General features: G+C 43.0%; 1 long non-coding RNA gene across 1 annotated transcript; it reads left to right on the top strand.

The window, feature by feature from the left end:
* Positions 1-6,242: 6,242 nt before the first annotated feature.
* On the top strand, positions 6,243-13,250 carry LOC119001178 (uncharacterized). The gene is made up of 3 exons (XR_005069503.1): positions 6,243-6,393; positions 10,614-10,789; positions 12,472-13,250. It is a non-coding gene; the product is annotated as an uncharacterized LOC119001178 (long non-coding RNA).
* Positions 13,251-24,291: the final 11,041 nt, after the last annotated feature.

Below are 24,291 nucleotides of genomic sequence, written 5' to 3'. Positions count from 1 at the left end.
CAGCACATGCTCAGAAGATTCAGATCTATGCAGGTGGTCTAGGTGCTCTTGTCAAGTGGATATATAAGTATAAGTATGTTTTTAATGCGGCCTTATCAATAATTACCCCCCACCCTCTGCTCCATCTCACACTGCCCACATGTCTTCTTCCATCCTCCTGCAAGGATGCGTGGGGCTCTATGGGTGGGATCTCACTGTGACCAGCAACGATTCTGTAGCCTCAGGGGGCTGCAGGCACAGGAGTGTGGGAAGTTCCAAGGTCTGTGCTCCAGGCTATGTGATGCATTGACTACTCCCCAAAGAGCCCTCTGCTTATAATCGCAGTGTTTGGCATGTGTGCCCTGACAAAGGAACAGATGTTTCCTTCAAGAACAAAAGAACAGGGCATAGCTGTTGGCCTAACGGTTTGCCACTAATAACATTGAACGTGGAAGCAACAAGTCCTAACGAGACTGTTCCTGCAGGATCATGCAGCCAGTGCCAGCAATTAGGCTTGAAATGGAAGAAGGCTGCTTTTCTGTTTTAGCTGCTTTCCGGGATGTTTTTAACCTCTTCAGGGCAGCAGGCTCTTCTTCCTAGCGGCGTTCACAAGTTCTGAAATGATGGCTTCAGGAGTTACCTCGTGAGGTCCCAAATCTCACGTTCCTTTCAGAGAGGCGCGTAGGCGGTTATTATGGGCTCTACGCAACCTGTGGCTTTGGCTTGCAGTCCGTATGTGGGGGGAGTGTTTGCTAAATCACAGCTCTTAGCCGATCTAAAAACACCAGTGAAAGTTTTTCTCTCCACTGCTGGCTAGAACTTCAAAGTCCAGAAGGCGCACACACGAAAATGAAAAGCGAAGAGTCTATGAAAGGGCCTAGCCTCAGAGCCCACCCCCAAACCTTCAGGGGGCTTTTGTGTTGGGCACTTTCCCCTCATTCGATCATGTGTCGCACAGTCCTTAGTCACATTCCTGGAGTAGTTCTTCCAGGAACTTTCATCTCCAAAGAATGCCTCCTTTGCCGTTGTTCTTGGCTTTAGCCCAAAGATAAGACATTTTCTTTTTGATTCTTTCCCCCAACCCTTTACCCTGTTTTTTTTTTTTAATTGGCCTAAATGGGAAAAATATTATCTTCATTCTTTCAGCTTTTTTTTTTTTTTTACCATGGACTGTTTGTGGCTCATGAAATGAGATCAGTGTTTGAATTTGTTAAGTTGCGGTTAGAAAAGAGCGCTCATAATATCCTCGTTAATGTCTGTATTGTGTCAGCTTGATCTTTGCCTACCTCTCCCCGATTTCCTTTGGGTGTGGCCACACAGCCCACGGCGGTGACTGGGCATTCGTGTTCACGCTCGGGGCTGCGGCCTCAGCCTCTCGTCCTGACGTTCTGCTTGCTGATTGATCAATTCATTACATGATCCCAATCTTTTTAGCCAGTGCTTTTGAACATACTCATCATCACTCCTGACATTTGTATCAAATTTTCTGGTGCTGCCACTCTGCTGGTGTTGAGAGAAATGTAGAACCAGACACTTGGAATGACATAAAATTTTCATAATGTGAATCTTATAATCACAGATTCAGTTGGATTCCTCTAATTTTCCTTTACATGTGGTTGAGGTACTGTGATATGAAATATTCTTTGTTGGGAATAGTAAGGTTTTGAATTCAGTATGGTACATATAATAGTTTTAAGTGCTCTCGAATGTGGGTCTATGTGGGTTACATTTTAGGGTTGAGTAACAGCCAAGAAATACATAACAACACAATTGTCTGATTTTGCTCCTTATAATTATACATTCTGTGTTGCAGAGACCAACCATCAACAGTAGATCCCTGTAGAAGCTGGATGGGGGTGAGTAACCAGGGGACAAATCGGCATTCTATGAGGGTGGTGGAATTGAGTTGGTTCTATAAAAAAGTGGATCGGCAGAAAAGTGAGATGCATCACTAGGTTTGAGTCTAATCAACTGTGTGACTCTGGGCAGCCAGCTTCCCCCCTCTCTCTCAGTTTTCTAATCTGCTAGATGGTCACAAATGCACTTTCCCCATGACCCCTCACAAAATTTGTATAAAGGTAAACGGGTCCCTCTAAGGGACGGTGCTTTGAAAGTAAAACGCATCGCGCATGCCACACTGTCTGTACTTAACACAACGCGCTGCACTTCTGCGGTGGCCACACCACAGGTGCCAGAACTGTCAGCTGCTGGGGGCAGCACATGGGGTAAATGAAAAGTTTTGGTCAGGTGGGCCCAGTTGCTAATGAGTACTTTTTAAAAAATGTTTTATTTATTTACTTTTAGAGAGAGGGGAAGGGAGGGAGGAAGAGAGGGAGAGAAACACTGATGTGTGGTTGCCTTTCATGTTCCCTCTACTGGGGATCTGGCCTGCAACCCAGGCATGTGCCCTGACTGGGAATCGAACCAGCGACCCTTAGATTCGCAGGCTACACTGAGCTACTGAGTGAGCCACACCAGCCAGGGCTAAATGACTACTTTTAATATGGTAGACAGGAAGTGAAATTCCACAGGTGTCTCCATTCCTCTAGTTCAGGTTATTTCCATGGCTTGATTTAAAACTTAAGAAAAACAAATGTTTATGTATTGCAATTCAAAATTGAACTACCTGAGTGGCTTGGGGTGAAAGGAAGAGAGGCAGAGATGAGGAAGAGGGAAGCTTACATTTCTATGGTGATACAATCGTAGTTTTCCAAAACAGGAAACAGTGAATGCTGAACTAACGGCAATGGTGTGCTACATCCGACTGAGTCCCTGCATTTGGAAGCCAACTAGAATTTTGGGACTGTCCTTGGTTCTCTCCATCTTCAGACTGTTGGATGCTGCAACTTCACGGAATAAACACTGCTGTGTCGTTTTTGTTCAGTTATGTTTGCATTTCAGTTACGAACAACAATGCCCATCCATTTCTATTTAATTCACAATGAAAACTTTGGGATGAAAATTCCCTTGATTGGATGAAAAGGAAGAGTACCCAAATGGCAGGATACCTGTGCCTGTGCCAGGTGGGCAAGTGATACTCGGTGATTTTTCAGCAGGAGGGACAAAACTGACTCAAGTTATCGTCCCCTTTTGCCTATGACTTCTTGTGAGTGAAGGCACAGATTATAAAAACAGCAACCCGGATCAGGGATCCCAGGGATCAAGTACAAGCAGATTTCTGAGTGAGTTACGTGTTCCTGTCAGGTTGTCCATACACCCTGCTTCGCCTGGGACAGTCCTGGTTTGTGCATTGGCCCAGAGTGACTATAAGAGCACCTCCTCTCCTTCCTAAGGCATCCAGATTCGGGTGATGAATTGTGTGGTCACACTCCCCATGCGAGATGCTGAGCACGCCACCCTGGCATTCAGATCCCTGTGCCCTCACCAGCTGTGAGGCCTGGCCCAGGAGACACCCACCAGCTACCCATGCAGGATACTGGGTGGACCTAGAAAGCTTCGATGATGGTTGATTTGTTAGTCTGTGCTCTGCCTTTGACGATGTGTCCCCAAACTCAGTGTCTCACTAAATGTCCTCAGTTCGCTTTCTGGCTGCAACATTTCTATTTGGGAAAACTGCCAGAATTGTCAGCCAGTAAAGACTTCAGCCCTTTCTTTGCCAATTTGCCAAAAAAGCATTGGAGAGAGTTATTGATCTTTTCCCTTATACTCATTCAGCTAATTTCTACCCTTTCCTTTCTTCTTCTTCTTCTTCTTTATATGACATCCAATAAAAACTCTTTCTTCTGGGTGCCAGCAATATGTCAGCGCAGCACCACTCATGGTAGGAGTTGCCGTTTCCCCCCTTTTCACTACAAAGAGTCTTGTCTTGGTTCCACTGACAGTGCAGGTAGCTGTCAGGCTTGCTTCCCGTCTGCATTTACTTTCTGAGCTGCAATGAGCCCTGACTGGTCCACAGGACTAAATCCCACTTGGGTGGATCCTTAGATATTATTGCCGGTTGCATAGGCTCTTAATTTTTTTCCTTTTAATTACGCAGTATACAAGTTATCAGGGCAGTCTTATTTTATACCTAATTTGTAAAAGGAAGCCTAGAAGATTAGTCAGGGACATTTAAGTAGCTAATTAGTTTCTCAATGGGAGTAAATTTTGGACTTGGCCTTCAGAAATACAACTGTTCTTTCAAAGTCTGACACTGACTAGTGCCATGAGGCCCACTGTGCCAGCTCTTCACCTGCAGCCTTTTCTTAGCTGGGGTCTCAGTGTCGTGTTGCTCCATTAGGTGAGATGAAAGACGGAGGCCTCGCAAACGGCAGTGGAATTGCTGGAGAGATGGGCAAAGTCGCTACAGTGACAGTATTTAGGACATTTGGGAAGCTGTTAAGAACAGATAGTGGCAACGGTTAGCACGTGCTGGTGAGTAGCACACAAATGGAGGGTTGGACTTGACAAAGTTGCGACTTCTTTTTGGGAATTATCCTGAATACAGGAACCCCCCACCAGCTGAGTGATGTTTGAATGCAGTGTCCCAGGGGGAGCGCCATGGTGAGAACAAAAATATGGACTGAGCGACAGAGAGATTTCTGCATCATTTTCACTTGACTGCATATCAGCATGAGGGCTAAGACCAACATCACATTTCCTGCTTCCACAGCGGAAGGAGCTCCTTGTGTAAGTGCCTGGCTTGTCAAACAGCCACGTGTGAACTTCCGGTCACCTTTGAGCCTTCTGATGCTGCTTCACAGAATTTCAGTCCGCAGGAATGCACACCAACAGTCTTTGCCTTTCATTCCCTTTGTCCCCTCTTCCTGCCCGGTCCCAGTGCGGGTGGTCCTGGGAGCTGGGTTCTTGAGGTTATGAAAGTCAACTGGTAGGCATTCCTGGGTGTTAGGAAGGGAGAAGTGTTGATGGGGTGATATATTAAGTAATTTACACATTGATATATGCATTCTAAAAATGTGCCTGTTAAATTTTCATAATTCTAAAATGGGAATGGAACCAAAATGTTTAGTCAGACATGACAATTATAGCTAACATTTATTGAATGCTTATAATAGGCCTGCTACTGTTCTAATTGTTTTACATGTATTAGCTAATGTAGTCCTCACAATAGCCCAATGAGACCATTATTATCACCATTTACAAAGCAAAAACTAAGCGGAGAGGGTGGACCACAGGAGCAGCAGCAGTAGCAGCGGGAGGGAGGAGTCAGCGTTGGGACCCGCGTCTGCCATCCCCCTCGATCAGTGCTCTTTGGGGCTGCTGCCCCTGTCATTCCAAAACGACCCCAACTCTTGCCCTTAACTTTGAAAGAGTTTTGGAAGAACTGATCTTATTATCCATTAGTAACACCCCTTGAGTTTCTTGCCCTAGAAGTATTAATAATCAGAAAGGAATATTTTAGAATGGGTTATGCCTGGGTATTGATCACCTTGCTTATGCATGCATGAGTTCCCAGGGTGGCTGTAGTTAAGTACCACCAACTGGTGGCTTAAAACAACAGAAGTTTGTTCTTTCACAGTCCTTGAGTCTAGAAGGCTCAAGTCACGGTGCCCACAGAGCCGTGGTCCCTCTGAAGGCTCTGGAAAAGAATCCATCCCTGCCTCTCCTGGTTTCCGGCTGGTGCCAGCCATCCTGGACTTTCCCTGGCTTGTAGATGCATCGCTCCCATGTCTGTCTCCGTTATCACACGGCCTTCTGTGTGTGTGTGCGTGTGTGTGTCTACACTTTTCTCTTCTTATAAAGAGAAGGGTTAAGTCCCATCCTAATCTGGTATCAGCTCGTTTTAACCCGGTTATGTTTGCAAAGACTCTTATTTCTGGGAAGTCACATTTGTGGGCACCAGGGATTAGGACTGGACCATCACTTTTGGGGGGACACAGTTCAACTCATAACAATGTATGGACCTGCTTAGCCCCTATTACACTATGTCCCATGTGCCAATTTGAGAAGAAATAAACATGTTTTCCCCTTGCAATTATTTTCATAACACACACATAATTCTTTTATTTCCTCCTTCAGACGGCGTCTACCAGCAGGTGTTTCTTCGACAATAACAAGCAGGTAAAGACCTCAATTGAAGGGCCTGAGATCTAAGGGGTGGAGCCCTTCCCGTGATAGATTGTTTATAGCAGGCCCCCTTTCCTCTCTCCTCTGACCTGCGTTTCCATTAGTTGCCTGTGGTAGTTAAAACAATAGCATGGGCGTGTTTGTGTGGGTGACATTTTCAGTCATCACTGCATAGCAAGGGTTTCTTCACATCATCGTAAAAGCTTTAGTTATTATTCAACCCACCTCATAGTATTTTAGCCAATAGAAGATGCATAATTTAAGCATTCGCATATTGGGCACTTAGGTTGTTTTCATTCTTTCCTTTCCCTTTAGCATTTTCATGAACATTTGTGCACATATCTTTTTTCTTCCTTTGGACTTTTTGTAAGAAGAATTTCTAAAATGGTATGATATTTTGATATATTTTGATGGCCTATGGTTTGATGCAAAGTTCCTATCAACCTTGTAGCAGAATCGCTCCACAGGGCTGTTATCGGCAAGCTTATCATTTAACCCTTGGCTTTAAATGGCCTTTTGTTGTTTTAATTTTAACCTCATCATTGTCCTGGTTGAATACTTTTCAAATGCATTTCTTCTAAATATTAAAATTGAGGAACAGGAAAAAACAGAGCAGCTTATCTTTCTTTCACAGTCGTTGACAATACTTGATAAGGAAGTCAGGTTTAATAAATTGCATAACCCAGTATTTAAAGTTTCCTGAGGATGATATGGCTGCAATAATTTAATTTTTGCTTAAAATGTTCACACTTCAGTTTTACAATTAAAATAGCTGGAATTTGGAAAATGCACGCTGGTTTTATTAACAAAATTTTAAGTTTGTGAGAAAAAAGTCCCAGCATACATAACCTATTTTAATGAAATAGCGTCAGTTAAGTGTCTACTCTGCTTGGTGATGTTTTTCTCCTACTTTACCATGGTAAACACATGTCCTAAATATACTCACTATAAACTTATTGAATGGAAGATGATTCACCTCTTAATTGATTCATAAGTATTTGCTTAAATTAGCTTCAGTAAATAAAATTACTAGCTTATCACTCACTTTTCTAAAATGACTGCTGCTAAGTTAATTTGTAAGTTTATCAAATTGCATTATGACTTAAAAATGCATACTAATTTGCATAGGCTAAGAATTTGCCTTTATATCAGATTTCTGAAATGTACACATTAAAGATCGTATGTATGATTAAAGGAGATATGTTATATTTCAAAACATATATACCCTTAGTGATATGTGTTAAATTACCTCTGCTTTACATCAGTTACTTATTATAATTGAATCCAGGAATGTTCTGCTGAGGGCTGGCTGGCAGAGGGGGAATTCATTTAACAAACACCATTATACTTTAATTTACATTAATTATCTTTTACAGAAACCGTGGAGTTGATCCCAAACTCAGAGTCAGTCTGGGTACTCAGCCCTGTATTTACTTAAGGCCAGGTTCCTTCTTGGCTTCCACCCATATATCTGATATGGCCTGAGACTTAGGAGTTCTGGCCACTGGCAAATAGGACAGTGGTCTTGAGCCGTCCTATTCTCAAGCTCCATCTATTGAATTCAGGATTTAGTAGGTCTTGATTCTGGACCTCTTCTGGTCCTCTTCTCCCCAGAACAACACTACAGAGCCAAGCAATCAATGCTTTATGAGCTAATTTTATATGTTTGTGTATACATGTATACACATATATGTGAGTATGTATATTTTGAGATATTTTTTTCAAAATTTCTACATTGCTACAATTTTAAAGTGGGTGGATAGCCAAACATTTGTTATAGAAAAAAAAAAGAATACTGGTAAAACCAACTTCAACAGCTTTGGTCCAAAATTGAGTTGCATGATTTATTCTTTGACCAGATATCTGCTTGTTTAGACTAGATATGTCGTTTGAAGTTTTGGTGCATTGTTTGATCACTCAGGATATTGGATTGTATTGGAACCCGACAGATAGCAGAGTTGCTCTGCATGAGAAATGAAGGCAACTTTGTGTAGGGCTGAAAAGTCACAGTGGGTGGTGGGAATGCAGAACAAGAGGGGCTTTCTGAAGTCGGAGGAGACACTGAGTCAGTGGGAAATTTCCATTAGTGGTGATTAACAGAAGGAGTTAGAAAGACAGACAATGTCTAACATTTAATATTGAGTTGCTACTTCATGGTGTTGCTATTTCATTCCCTCCCATCTCTCCAAGTCTTTGGGGAATCAAGGGAAATAGTCTGTGTTTTCCATCTGGGTTGACATGGGGACAGTGGATAGAGAACAGGCAGAAAAGATACTCTATTTCTTGAGAAATAATAACCTGGTTTTGTTGACCAAAGCACAAGCTAGCCCCTTCCGTGAACTTTCTTTATTACAAAGAGTTCCTGAGTTAGCTAAGAAGGCTTCTGAGTCAACACTATTCCCAAATCATTTTGCGTGATCCCTAAATGGCTCGTCTAAGAGCAGGCAGGCTTCACCTCAGTTCTTCCACCTCGCAAGCCAGGACCAGCAGGCTGTAGGACCTGAAGGCTCATAGCCATTGCCAGTCAGGGTGCACGCAGGTTGCCAACCTCCACAAAGGATGTGGAGTCTTCCTGGGGCTGGACCATCACATCTTCCTGCTTACAGGTGGGCTGCTCCTGGCCACATGCAGCCTGCTGCTCGCCAAGACCCCTGCCTTGGACAGACTGGCGCTTGGGCTCTGTTTTCTCACTTATCTGATTATTTCTTCTTTATGCTTCCCTCGGTTTAAACTCTATTTTTTTTAATCTACTCCCATATTTGTCTCTAGAGTATCAGGTGTTCACCCATGTTCCGATGAGAGATATTTTGCCTTTGCCCACAATTGGAGGATGCTCCTAAATTCTCAGTCTTAGCCTCCCCAGAAGGACCATCAGAGGTGTTGTTTTAATTATGAAATAAACTAGGACTCAAGCCGGATAAGCTGGACTCCCCAAGACCCAGCCCACCTGACTAAGCTGCAATTTACCTGAAGTACAGCTGGCTTCATTGTCTCACTGCCGACCGTCCCTAATGCCTTGCAGATAAAAAGCACTCAATGTATATTTCTGAATAAATGGATGAATGTTTTATTCTGATGAGAAAACAAAGGAGAGAAGAGAAATGGCAGAGGCATACTAGTTGAAAAGGAAAGCTATTAAAGCTAAATGTATTCATTTGTCTTTTTACCTAAAAGGCAATAAAAGATTGCCCCGTTAGAAGAAACACTCAAGGCCGGATGAAATGCCAAAGGGACTTTTGTACAGTGTTTCCTGATATCCTTAAGCTTGTCATAGTTCCCCCTGGAGCATCTTTCTTAAAGTTCAAAGGCATCAATTATAGATGCAGGGGGAAAAACACAAAAAGAGAAACACGAACATGAGCAGAGTTATATTCGGCAGAAATTAAGTACATATAGAAATTCATTAGTGAGCTCCCTGGCTTCTCCACAGGTTTCTATTCCATATAAATCACCCTCTAACTTGTCCATTAGGCATATGATAGAGGGATTTTGAAACCAACAAGCAAACAGAGGACTAAGTGGTTTGGTCCATTCTCTGCAAATTGTATAGTCTTACTCTCCAGCCTCTTGAAGTACCGGTTGCCTCATATGGGTATTGAAAATAGTAAGTGTTGTCCTATCTGCTTCCAAAATTTTTTTGAGGATCAAGATAAAGATAATAGTAACTAGTTATTAATAATCAGACTCCACCCTGGCTGATGTAGCTCAGTGGATTGAGCGCAGGCCTGCAAACCAGAGGATTGCGGTTCGATTCCTAGTCAGGGCACATGCCTGGGTTGCAGGCAGGTTCCCTGCAGGCCACCTCCGTGCAGGGGACGCACAAAAGGCAACCATACATTGATATTTCTCTCCCTCTCCTTCCCCTCTAAAGATAAATAAATAAATAAAATCTTAAAAAAATAATTAGACTCCTTTAATAGAGTTGTCTTTGATGAAAAATTGAGTGAGGCGTGGTCCTGCCCCAATCCTGGGTTGGGGGTCTGAGATTTCTCTGGGAGAAGGGGCCAAATGAGAATGTTGGGTCCAGTGCAGAAAACAGGGTGAGAAGAACCCTGGTTGTTGCATGTCGATGGAAGTCTCGTAATGCTTGTCATTCCTCCTGGGACAAAGAGAGCAGTGTGAGGAAAGGCAAGCTAGATGCCACTTTAGGTCCCCTTGCAGGTGGATGAACCTGTGTCCCAGTCTTTCTAAACCTCAGTTCCCTTATATGTAAAATGACAGAAATACCAATTCATATGCACATTCTCTTTTTTACTATTTCTTATCTACTAGACACCTTCTAGTAGATTTCTTAAGATTATTGTAACTTTGTTTTGCTTTTTTGTGCAAAGGTGTGTATATTAAGGTGTGTTTGTTTGTTTTCTATCCAATCCTTTTACAAGAGACTCAACACCCGTCTGTCATTCTGGGGGTATTTTCCCAGGCTCCCCCCTCACTCTGCCTGTCCTTCCAACTTTTAAGATTCTCCCAAGATATAGGGAATGCAAAAAATTGGGCAAAAATGTTTGTTCTGTACTCATTTTAAGTCTTTCTTTCTTCCAGCTAACACTTAAGTGTGGTTCTAAGCATGAGTTAAATTTTTTTCATCTTTGCGTATCTTTCCTGAGGTTTAACAGCAAAGTTTTCCTATGTTCTGCCACCCCCACCTCTGCCGCTCCCAGCTGAATGCTGGTAAGCAGGCTTATTCTACGGGAGCAGAAATGCTGAAGACGCTGCGAAGCCACATGGAAATAAATTGGTGTAGACCAGAACCTTGTGGAAGAGAAACTAGCATATTTACAAGGTTTGTTACATCTGGTTTGACTGTAGTCGTATATTCTCACGAAGTGGGGCTGCTTGATCTAGACAGGAGGCCTGGTGGCCTCTAGTGCACATTGGAAGCCCACATTGGGGACATCATGGTGCCCGAGGAGCAGCAGCTGCAGAAAACTCAACGCACCAGGGGAAGAGGAACCTGCGTCCTCTCCTTGGCAGCCCTTGACATTCCTGTTCGTCTCTTAACCTGTGGGGGTGGGGAATCAGATCCACTTTCTTAGGGCAATTACCTCCCTTCAAAGTTAACTTCACACTTATGTATAAACTTCTGGACTTTTCACCGTGACGATTTGACAGAGACTTGGCAAACTAAATGACAAAGATTATGTCTCATTTTGAGTCCAAGGTCATGGTCAGTGTTCGGTGTGAAGGCAGTTTGTACTCATGTTTCGAAGGCTAAGAGGAAACATTCACTTGGGCGGAGTGTCTCTGTGACCGTGGGAATATCTCTCGATACCTTGGCTACCTTCCCAGAGTTCACACCTGGAGGGCAGGTGAGGGCAACATGGACTTCTTGTTTCGGCTTTCCTGAATGTTGAGCATTAGTCAGATGGTCATATCTGAATTTATAGCACATGCACGTAACCGGGCATAGTCACTTATGTGAATAATTACAGCAAATATATTTCTTTTCCCACTGACCAAATACTAATTGAAACAAGAAACCAACATCTAGCAAATAATTAAATTGGCATTGATTATCCACATTATACAATGTTATATTCTTTGGCTTTAGAGAAGAGCTTAAGTCTGGGAACTTTCAAACTCCCACCATGTATTAGAAGTAAGCCGCATACAATAGAGCTCTAATATTAGCAATGGATCTTACATAAGAACTGAAACAAAGTTAGAAATGAAACAATTTCATGGGAACGTGAGGGGGTTGGAAATATTTTTAAAAGAATGTTTCTCGTTGTTGCACGGGTAGTGAGAGTAACTGCCAAAATGTGGGCCAAACGAGAGAATTATGCAACGGGAGGAAAGAAATCAAACATGTAACATAATTTTGACTCTATTGTTATCTGAGTTCTTTTTTTTTTGAATTAATAATAAAATTGAGCAGGTGGAATGAGTCAGTTGATGACTCAGGAAGGCCATAGGAAACTTAAAACTGTTAAGCAAATGCTCTTCCTTGCCATGAATTTTGGTTTCTCTAAATGGTCTTTCAACAGAAAACTTAATCTGCCAGGAGGTCTGTATGTACACTGGGGTTCCCAGGAAGTACCCCCTACCCACACCCCATCTGACTCTGAACCTTTGTGAAAATGATTACTCTCTAGGACAAGTTGTTCACACAATTTCTTTCACATTCAGGAAAGCAAATAATTTTAGGGAGTTGTCTAGAAGTGCCCAGGAGAGATGGTGCTGGCGGGGTGCTGGGGAGAAAACCAAGGAAGTGGCCTCTAGTTTGTGTCCTTAAAAGGAACCACGAGCACCCTGGGTCCAGGCCTTCACTTTCTTCCTAGTGCTTCACGTGGTTTTTCTAAGTCATCTCCCTGCTAGAATCTCTCTCCCGTGTTTCCACATCACTGCCTCAAAAGGTATCCTTCTAAATTGTTACTGATAGTATTAGTAAATGTTTTCTGACTTGAAAAGGTCCAACTTATCTTTCAGTCTTTTTTATAATCAATGCACATGCTCTTTTTACAGGTTCTGAAGAAGTGCCTACAGCCAGTGCACAATTAAGTCTTTTCCTTGGGACCATGACCCTATGTGGAGTCACTTCTGTGCATGGAGTGTCTGTTTTTGCTGTGGTCTGAACCCCTAAGTGTACGTGCCCGGGTGCAGAGGTTTACAGATTAAGCTCTCGGCTCCCGGGGAGGCCACAGAAGTTTCTCATTGGTGGCCCATCTTCCTGCCTGCTTTACTCATAGCGGATCAATGTTTTTCGGCTTTATGTGGGGAACGACCGTGTACAGCTCCATCGGACCAAACAGGCTCTGCTGCTGAACGATGACACAGACTGAAAAGTACTGGGGACGCTGAAGTCGATCATCGCTTCTGGAAAAACAGCTTCCAATGTCTGTTTTGTTAAGTGTGGTTAAACATCACCAGCATTAAAGCATTGGAAGGGTAGCATTCATTTAATTGGTTTTTGCATCTTATGAATCAGTGCAAAGGAAATAGGTCACTGCGTGTTTTCTTGGTAGCGAAGCTATGTTTTGATACTTTATTTGTGAGTATGGAAGGCTGAGAAGCACGAGGCAGGCAGTGATTCAGAACAAAGGGGTTTAGGAGGCACTCACCTGCCGAGTTGCTGCGGTGACCTGAGGAAGACTGAACCTGCTTCCCCACTTCTTACTGCGAGGATAAGGCACAGATGCTGAGGATGAACTGGGTGCCTTAAACTCTACTTTCAATTAGGTAGGTGTAAATGGAATTATTTTCCCTTTTCTACAGGATATGAGATAGCCGAGCCTCAGTGTGAAGGGTTTGAGCACATCTGCACGGCTGGCCGTTGCCTAAGCCTTCGAGAAGGCCTTCCACCACGCAGGTTTCCCTTTTCCACAGTGTCGGGCCATTGCTGTCTCCTTCCTCGTGAAGACTGGTCCCCCCCTTAGCATCCCTTCCCCTTTGCTTTCAGCAGATGTTCTCAGTGGCAGCCCTTGTCTTGTATTTCTGACGTGGGGGCACGAAGTGGGGACTGCCTCTGCCTCCCACCCTGCAGCCCGGGATCCACAGCCCCGGTCCACCGGGAGCTGAGCCAGGTCCTGAGACGTGGGCTTTCAGAGCCTAAACCAGGAGGGTCCCAGGCATCCTTCCCTCTCATCGTCCTCTTTAGCTCAACTGAGTTCCTTGAAGACTCGGTCTTGGCTCAAGAAAGTTCACCCAGGACCTGCTAAGAGGTGCGGTATAATAAGGCAGTCCCCAAGTTCTAGGTCTCTCCACTGAGCCGCACAGAGTCTCAGCCCAAGCACCGCTCTGCCGGGGTGATGCTCACTGCCGCCACCTCTGCAGAAGCCTGTGGGAGCTGAAGCCTCAGACTGCAAATTCCCCTGCCACTGCCCTCGTGGTCTGGTCAGTAGTTTTGTGGCTGCAACTCCTGGTAGTGACCCTTGGCTTGGCAAATCCTGGTTCCTTACTCCTTTGGTGATGCCCTGGAGGATGTCCCTCAGGGTATACACAGGCACACCATCCATCAATGGCCAGTGAATGAGTTAATATCAGGGATTAATTAAAACGTAATAATAATCTTGAACTTCAAATGCAAACCCACCTCTCTGCCCTTTAGCAAGAACAAAGTGCCCATGGAATCAACCAGGAAGGACATGACGTCCATGGAATTTTAAGGTGTTCTAGTGCTGGCAAGCTGTTTCAGTTCACCTCCGTGACCTGAAGGTTACCTTCTGCTCAGGTGACGGTAAATGGTGGCAGTTTTCCAGAGATAAGTTCTCTGAGCTGCGCATAGTAAATTCAACCTCTTCTGATTGGAGATCCTCCTGTGAGCAGGGGGGACTTCAGGTGTTTTGTGACAAGCTTCTTACAAACAAGAGGAGGACACTGAAGGGCAATGATGCACTCTACCTCTCAGGAGCCGTGGCTGATGCATTACCCTCCATTTGTTAGTTCACACCTTCACTCACTCCACAAATATTTTTTGAGCCAATGCCAGGCATTAGCCCAGGCACTGGGTACGTGGCAGTAGGAAAAAAGAGAAAAAATATCCCTGTCTCTATGGAGCTTCCCTAGGAGGGGAGAAAGCTCAGTAAACGAAGAGATATAAATGCTGTGGGGAAAAGTAACGCTGAAGGGGAAAGGAAATGCTGGGGGAGGGGCTGCAATTCAGAGAGGGCAAAGGGCATTCTCAAAGAGCAGGTGACATTTAAGCAGAGACTTAAAGAAGTGGACGTGGGCTGGTGGAGGAGGGGCTTCCTGGCAGGGAGGAAGACTGAGGCGTGGCTGCTGAGGACAGTGCGTGCCTGGAGAGTTAGAGGACCCGGGAGAGGCCAGCATGGCTGAAGGAGAGGGAAGAGGGTGACGGAAAACAGCAAGGGCTCCTCTCTTGTGCCGCCGGCCTGAGGCTGGCCCAGCAAGGCCCCAGCCCTTGGGCTTAGGGTGCACTGCCTACGCCCGAGCTCAGGGGCGTCTCCTTGGCTTCACTGTGGGCCATGGAGCTCTCTGGGCAATTGGTGACCTAGGCTTCAATCCCTGCCTTGTCCCAAATTCACAGAGGCCTTGTGACCTCTTCTGGCCCAGATTGCTTCATCATGGGACAGAAGATTGGACTTGTTGATTTCCATCTCTTCTCCACACTGAAGTTCAAGTGTTCCTTTAAAAACTCTCTTTAATATATTAGCATTTGATTTCATATGCTAATGTGCCCTTTCCTAAAGAACTTATTATAAAAGTTTTTTTTTTTACCTGCAACATACAAGTGAAAAACAAAAGCTTTTGAGCTATAGTAAAATGTTTTCAATTTTATTATTACTATTATTCTGCTTGCCAATTTATATTTTAAAAAATATTTATTTTTAGAGAGAGGGGAAGGGAGGGAGAAAGAGAGGGAGAGAAACATCAGTGTGTGGTTGCCTCTTGCGCATCCCCAACTGGGGACCCAGCCCACAACCCAAGCATGTGCCCTGACTGGGAATCAAACCAGCGAGCCTTTGGTTCACAGGCCCGTGCTCAATCCACTGAGCCACAACAGCCAGGGCTATGTTAGCAAATTTATAGGAAATGACTTGTGGGCTGAGAAGAGGAGGAAAAGCTTAGTCTTCTTTTCTATCTTCCTATACAACCATTAGATACCTTCAATCTATCAATTCATTTTCTACCCTCAAAACAGGTGAAAGAAGGTAAAGGAAATAACATTAGTGACTTTGACAGTGGAGGAAATGAAAAGTGGTCAATTTTAGGACATCACTCACCCAGCTAATGGTAGAAGCAATATTAGGACCAGTGTCTCTGGGAGTCTGAGTCTTATGACTGTTTCTCCCTCAAGATGCAATGAGAACAACACAGACATTTAATAATAACGTGAACAGACACTGCCACCGAAATAACACTGAGGACGCCGATGGAATAGCTTTCATCTGGTGATCCTTCATTCTAGGTTGCATTGTCTCTCGCCACACGGCACACCATCCCATCACGAGCTACCTCCATTCGTTCCACCCCTAAAACCCCGATGAGCACCCAAGTTGAACACCATGGGGGGGGGGAAACGTTAAGGTAAAATGTCATCTCTGCTGTGAGGTGAGGTGTGCGCTCTGGGCACAAAACCCCGTTGTGGGAACGCATAACCATTCTGGTTCTGGAGACTGAGGAGGTTGCACAGAGATGATACTTCAGCTGCCTTGGAGCAGGCGTTTGCCAGGCACAGAAAAGAGCAAATGGCATCCAGGCAGGCTCGTGACATACAAAGGCATGTGTGTGGGAAAGCGCGTGGGACATATGGAACCTGCAGTGCTCCGGCGTGGGGAGATGAGGCCTAAGGAAGTCATCTGAGAGGAGTGGCACATGTTACATTTCATGTGTTGAACATCAAGGGGTGACGCAAAGTGAAAATGTCACCTATGGGGAGGAGATCTGGTCCTTGGGATATCTTCTACCTTTTCCTTGGGGTTGAAAGTGAACTTGAGGAATCTCTCGTTTCCTGTCCTCCCTTTGCTCCCACGTCCTGTCCTGCCTCTGCTCAGCTGCTCTGGGTCCCTGCAAGCCTTTCCTCCCCCTTTCTTCCTCCCTCCTTTCCTCCCGGGAGGGAGGGACTCCTTGGATAGAGCACAGACCTACACTTATTTCTATTTCAGTCCCTTTGTCTACCAGAGCCCAGAGGGGAGTGCTCGGCTGGATGGACGCTTTTCCTCCAGGGACTCCACACCCTTCCAGGGCAGTGTGTAAAGGAGACCCCTCTCCTGGGGGCTGGATGAGTGTGGCCAGACACCCCTCCCCTCCCCCCACCCCCCACTGCCCCTGAGCTTGGGAAGGAGCTCTGGCTGCACGTTTCTGAAGAGAAGACTTAAAGACTGAGCCTAGAAAATGTACCTGACTCCTAGACCCTGAAAATACTCTTCCAAGATGAAAAAAAATCCTTCTTTTTAAATGGGGTAACATCTCTGGAGTACATCGTTCCCGAAATAAGATCCTCCGATTTGGAAAAATCTAGCTGAAATAAATGAAAATAACAGATGGAAGAGAAATAACAGAAGCCATCCAAAGAACAGCAAGAGAGATGAAGCAGGGATCATCTGTCTAGAAAATGGTACTCGGTTGTACTTTTGAAATTAAAGGTACATTGACTTCTGAAGAGACTGCGATTTTTCTCTTGACAGTTCCCCGCAAACATTACGTCCTTTCTGGGCCAAGGTTAGCGCATGAGAGGTACAGTTCGCTTTTCTATTCCTGCTTCTCCCATTCGGGCTGTTTCCATCTGTTCAAAGGCGTTAAGATCAATGGTGCTGGTCTCCTGGATGAAGGTCTGGGCTCTTGGCAGAGTGCTGGATAAACACAATGCCATGCAGTTAGCATGGGGATGTTTAATAACAGACCATTCGTGTCCTTTTAGGTTTGTCTGAGCACGACTGTGGGCGAACGGGGCCTTCTCGGCAGCCCACAGAGCGCCCGCGACGGCAGGGCTGGGCGTCTGCCGCTCTGCTCAGCCCTGGGGCCCTCCCGCGGCGGACGGAGAGCTGCCCTGGTATACTGCTCATCTCGAAAAACACAATTCTGCCCCCTCATTGACATCAGAGCCTATGAGCTGCATAATTCATTATTCCATCCCTGTTCTATTCTTCGCTGTGAGACAGGACACATTGCTGACTGTGTTTCCTTCACCTTCCTGATGTTCCCTGAAGGACTCGGAGGGGCCCATTCCCCCGGGAGGCAGCAGATTAGGGTTTTGTCCTTGGCTGTGCGGGCTCCCTGTCCAGCTGCTGGCCCCTCTTTCTGGTGCTGAGAGGTGTTTTTACAAGGAAAGAGATGGAAGCTTTGGTCAAACAATTTAAGTCTCCAATCCAATTTCTAACTTCCATCTCTGCTCTGTTTGTATAGTCTACGGGAACTGCATGTCTCACTTGGTTTTACATTTAGGGAGAGCTGGTCGCAAGCCATTAGCATTTTGTTCCTGTCCACTCCCTGCTTCTTCCAGCTCTCTGAACCTCCACCGAGTCAAAGGGACAGCCTGGGCAAAGGCTTCTGGGGCCTGAAATCTCATCATTGAAAATGTCCCTGCTGAAGAAGGAGAAGGTAGGGGAGGAGAAGAGAGAGTGAGAGATGGAAGGGAAGATGTGTAAGGACCCCCTCAGCACTCTGTTCCCCAGGAGAACTTGCACCTTCCATTGTTAATTCAGAGTGTCTTACAAATGCTACAGGGAATGCGTTTGCATGCAAACCCCACTGTGTCCCTGAGAAAGCTTCTGAGAAGACTGGAGTGGGAGCTGATATGCCATTTACTGATTTACTGTTTCACTGTGTGATTACAGATAAGTGTTAAGTAACTGGGGGCTATGTTAAAATGAAGCAATATAGTGTTCCCTAAAATGTTAGTGTAAACCAAAGCGAAAGTTGGACAGACTCTGAAAAACAATAACCTACACACCTCCTAACTTTCCCCAAGCCCTCCTCTCCCATTTCTGTAAAGTCTTAGAGCAAGAGGTGATGTGGGCACTTTCTAATTCTCCTGCATTGGGGGGTGGGAGGGGGTGGGCCCTGAGTGCATGTTTTCAGTCAATGGATGAGTCAGGAAGGGTCACCTACTCTCAGCCCTCTGCAATGCTCCTGATCTTCCTGCCACCTTCCTGGTTGTCATGGGGTAGCAGGTGGTGGCAGTGAGAGCAGTGTCACAGGTGGGCGGGGAGGAGGTGCTGATAACCAGATGCACTGGGGAGTGGAGTGGGGTGGAGGAGTGAGAGACGGTTAACTTCCCACCGGAAATTCTTAAGCAGAGAAGCTATTGTCGCAGTAGTTGGCTTCAGGTTGGAGCGTGAAGCCAAAGTGGTCCATCTGCTTGCCATCAAAGCTTCCCAGATTGTTGCTTTTCTCTTCTTTCTTTTTCTTCCAGCTGCTAAAAAAGAGCATGTTCTTTTGTGTAGTCTGCAGTGCTGGAACTTGACAGCAATCTCTTACCTTCGGTGGCAACGTAAGCCCAATAAAGACAGGGTGGCGGGGGAACAAATCCTTTTCTGAAATGAGGTGAGAGAGGTTGCTGAAGAAAAGAGAATCTGTATCACTCTGTAGGAGAAAGACCCCCTGTCTTTTCTACCTGGCTCCGTCATTTCTTGTGTTCCACATTATATTTGCCTTAATTATCTAGAACACACCTGACACCATTGGACCACTGCCTCCCACAAATTTTGGGTGTCCACTTTTCTTCCTGATTAGAGGTTTACCCATAATCAGGACAAAAGTAGAGGCCAAATTCTTTTCAGTTTGGCCCATGGAACCCAGGTCCTCACTGCTGGAGGGAGACACATCAAGAGAGACACATCCACTGTGTCCCCTTCCTCCAGTAACAGCCCCTCATCCTGGGCCCTTGCATCCTGGCTTCTGCCTTCTCTACTGTTGAAACTGCTCCTGTAAAGATCATACTTGGTTTTGTAATTACGAACTATTTCAACGCTCCCTCTCCTGAATTCCCCACAGCTTTGTCACTTTTCAGACATAAACTGTCTCCTCCCCCTTTTCAAAGTTCCTCCCTCCCCTCTACCTCCAGCCCTAGAAAGTTGGATGCATCCCATGGTTTTCTTTTTGTTGTCCTCTTGTCAATTCTGTCCACACTTACACTCTCACCATTTACCTCCCCATTTCCAGGCTTGACACTTAATTCCGTGCTTCTGAGTCCTTCTTTTCTGCTGCCTGACAAGCCTCTCGAACACATTATATCACAGGCAAGTCAAACTCAATATTTCTAACTGAACTTGCCTGCTTTCCTTCTCAGCCTATCACTCCTCTCTGTTCCCCATTTCCGAGGCACTCAGGGCCACCATTGATCATACCTTTAATCCATCCTCTTTCCAGTCCATCCCCATTTTCATTACTCTACTGAGACACCTCTTCTCCAGGTCATTGTCATAATAAAGATGATGTTCTTTCTTTCGTGCCCCTCCCTACTCAAACATCACCATATTCCACACACAATAGTTGGGGCTTCCAAAGTCATAGTTGTGATTATGTAACTCTTCCTGCTCAGAAACCTTGCATTAGGCTCTCCCTGAACTCTCAAAGTAAACTTTTTGCCTTAGCTTTTAAAATACTGTTGAGTATCTGGTCCCAGTTTAGTTTTTTAATTGTATCTCCTACCACTCAGTTAAAAACTTCAGTTTTTAATATCACAAAACATGTGATATTTCCTTCCTATGCTTTATATTTTTATGCTGCCTTCATTCTACTTTTCCTTGCTGCCCTGTTCTATCTGCATTCCCTCCGCAAACATTAGACACCCAATCCCACCTCTCCTTGAAAGATTCCATCTCTTTCATGAAGTCCGTGCTGACTACCCCATTCTTTTTTCCATTTTGGAACACCCATTATTGTTTGTACTGATCAGTCTTGGCATTGTCACACTTCAACTTATTTTAAGACAGTGATGTACAAGTTATCTGTTCTGCCAAACTCGTAGGAAACAGGGAAACTCGTCTTATGCATTTTTAAAACTTCCTCCAGCGTGTAGCACACAGCCTTCCTTGTCTAGTAGGTGTCCTATTTGTTACAGAAATGGAATTCATCTGGATTTTTCTTCCCATACTTGGTTAACAATTAAAACTACCTTTATCTCCTTCCCTCCCACTCTTCTTCCTCCCCCTACCCCGTTTATATATAAAACACAGACTGCTACCATATGGTGCCTTTCTAAACACACTCTTGTGGGAGAGGAAGAGGCATGTTATCACAGACTACTGATCCTTTAACTGTATGAAATGACAATTCTAACTTACCAGCAGATAGTTGGTTTAAAGTTTTGCAGTTTAAATGATATTCTGCTGGACTATTTAACCTCCTTTACCAGGAAGTTGGTTTGTAGATAGATACCATAAATATGGTAACCATAAATATTGCATTATTTTAGCTTTGTAAGATTTTAATATGCAACACCCTATAACAACCTGGAATATCAAAAGCCCATTGTGGGAGGCAGGTATAAAACTGGAAGGGACATTTCTCTCCTTACTTTAATATAATCAAAGTTTTTGTGTCAAAAATGTCATTTAGGTTTGATAGGTCAAATAAAGAATAAAAATGGGAGAAGTCAAGGTAAATTGTTCTGCATAATGAGCATATGATAGACTTCTGGTACTGACCAAGGAGAAGTATGCCTACTACCTTTTATCTATCCAACTGATTAAAACTCAGCCTTTAGAAAGAAAACACAAGGCAACTATTTGAAGACCCAGAAAAGCACACTAGCATTCAGGCAGAGGAGAAAAGTCAAAACTTGAAGAACAGCCAGTACTAGTAAGTTTCCTATTTTTCTCCTGCTACGTGGCTCAGCTCTCATTCATGGAAGACCCCCAGTCTGAGAAGTAGAACTATGCAAGAGGTGTGAAGAATAAAACCCAAAAGAAAGCCATCCTTCTTGTTCGAAGACCAATCAAAGAGGCATCTGAGAGTCAGAGAAGGTGGGCTGAGATCCCTGTTGGTTTGCTGTTTCCCTCTCTCTCTCTCTGTTTCCTGGCCACACTTGAGGCCAGCCCCTGTCATGGTGCTGTACTACACCTACACCTGGTGCTGTACTACACCTACACCTACACCTGGTGGTGGGGGGCTCAACCAAGCCCCAAGAGATAACCCATCTCTGTGGTCAGAGGAACTAGAAAAAATGGTCTCTGCAGCCTTAATAGTGTGTAGGTGGGCATCCTTTTGGCTTGTTTTCTCTCTTTTACCTTCTTTATTCCAAATATGATCCCCCTCCCCACAATCACACAAAACAATGCAACAGTATGAGGTTGAAAACCCAAAGAGGGACTACTCATCTTTCTGGCTAGAGGTATAGCTCCTCCAAAAAATATAGTCCACAATCTAATAAATAAATCGAGAGAACATAATAAAAAAACTTCAAATAAGACAAAAAAGAGATGAGTCAAGGAAAAAAAACTAAAGAGTGCTGGAGAAAAATAATAATATGTAGATTTAAATTAAAATGTATGTAATTTCAGTAAGTGTAAACTCTTTAAATAAACAAAATCAAAATTAGGACTGTTCAGCTGGAGGAAAAAATCCAAGATTCAAGTATATGATGTCTACAGTAAACCCACAACAAATACAAAATCATAGGTAAAAAAATTAAAAAGACAAAAAATTACATGCCATGCCAAAATGAATTGAAAGAAAGGTAGAAATGCTGTAGTAATATCAGACTAAGCAGAATTCAAATAAAAAATAAAATACCAAGAATAAAGACATGTATCACATAATAATAAAAAAGGTCTATTTATCAAAAAAGACATACTACATACATATGCACCTAAGAACAGAGCTTCAATATTCATGTAGCAAAAACTAAAGGGGCTGAAAAAAATAGACAAATCTACGATCGCAGTTGAAGACTCAAAAGTCTTTTAGTAATTGATATAACAAATATGTGCAAAATTAACAAGATAAAACCTGAAAGTCACTGTTATCAACTTGAGCAAAAACAGATTCACAAAACATTCCATTGAACAATGATATAATACACATTTTGAAGTAATATAAAATATTCATCATAATAGACAATGTTGTAGACAATAAAGCATAGTTTAAATCATGTAAATGAAAATCATACAAATATTTTCTTATTATAATAGAATTAAAATAGATATCAATAAGAAAAAAGATACCTGGCATATTCTCAAACTTTTGGAAATTATGCAACACATTTGTAAATAACTGGTAAGTCAGAGAGAACTTTTTTAAAAATTAGGAAATATGTTGAACCAAATGAAAATCAAAATACAGTATAACAGAATCTGTGGGAGGCAACTAAAGTAGTGCTTAGAGGAAAATTCATAGCATTAAATGCTTATATTAGGAAAGAAGAATGATCTGAAATAAATAATATATGCTTCTGCTATTAGAAACTAAGATGTGATGAACCAATTAAAACAAAATTAAGCATAATAAAGGAAATAAGTTAAAGAAGAAATTGTAAATATAACAATACTAAAGAAAGTGAAATAAACCTTAGAAAAAAGAAAGATAAACTTCTAGCTATATAGTATAAGGAGAAAAGTCAGAAGATACAAAGGATCAACGTTATACATAAAAGAAGAAAACTAAAATATAGCAATAATTTAATAATGCAGACTCTTTTTACATTAAAAGATAATATGAGAATACTACAAACACCTCTATGTCCATGAATTCAACCACTTAGATGAAATAGAAATTTTTTTGAAAGATACAAATTACTAAACTCTCCCAGAAAGAAATTAGTAATCTTAATATTACAATATATACTATAGAAATTGATTTTTAGTTAAAAACCTTCTAATACACTGGCTGGTGTAGCTCAGTGGATTGAGCACGGGCCTGCGAACCAAAAGGCCACTAGTTCAATTCCCAGTCAGGGCACATGCCTGCATTGCAAGCCAGTCCCCAGCAGGGGCCAGTCCCCAGCAGGGGACACATGAGAAGCAACCATACATTGCTATTTCTCTCCCTCTCTCTTTCCCTTCCCTTCTAAAGATAAATAAAATCTAAAAAATAAATAAATAAATAAATAAATAAACCTAATAAAATGTCTAGTTACAGAGGGGTTTCATTGGTGAATTCTATAAACAGGTACAGAGAAATAATATAAATTCTGCGAAAATCTTTTATGGAAAACAAAATGAGAAAATAATTCTCAACTAATGTATGAGGCCAGTATTACAGTAATACCAAAACAGACAAAGGCTTTCAAGTAAAGGAAATTATAGAACGATATCTGTTATGAATAAAGATGCAAAAATTCTCAAGAGCTAGTTGAATCCTATAATATGTAAAAAGAATACTATATTACAAATGGATGAGGGTTTATCCCAGAAATATGAGGCTGGTTTATTAAAGTGAAATCAATCAATGTAATTTACTGTATCAACAAATGTAAGAAGAGAAATAGATGCAAAAAAATAGATGCAAATTGATGCAAAAAATATTTGACAAAAGTCAAAATACATTTATGACAAAAACCTTTAGTGAACTAGGAATATAGATGAATTTTTTAAACCTGATATAGACCATCTACTCAAATTCCCTATTACTGTTATACTTATTTTTGAAAGACTATATGCTTCTCACCTAATATCAAAAACAAGGCAGGGATTTCTGCTTTTACCAATTCTATTTTCTATGTTACTAGAAGCCTTAAGCAGCACAATAAAACAAAATAAATAAAAAAGCCTACATATTGGTAGCAAAAGAAAGAAAACTGTCTTTATTTGTAGATAACATGATTATCTTCATGGAAAACCCCAAAGAATCTACAAAACATTCCCAGAACGAATAAGGGATTTTAGTAAGTACATGCTATCCAAGGACAAATATCAGTGGCATTTCTATGTACTAGCAATAAAC

This window comes from Sturnira hondurensis, unplaced genomic scaffold (genome assembly GCF_014824575.4).
Source record: "Sturnira hondurensis isolate 20B ecotype Veracruz unplaced genomic scaffold, ASM1482457v3 Scaffold0000167, whole genome shotgun sequence".
Taxonomy (NCBI): Eukaryota; Metazoa; Chordata; class Mammalia; order Chiroptera; family Phyllostomidae; genus Sturnira; species Sturnira hondurensis.
Note: the sequence above shows the minus strand (reverse complement) of the source record. Positions and strands in the feature narration are given on the sequence as shown.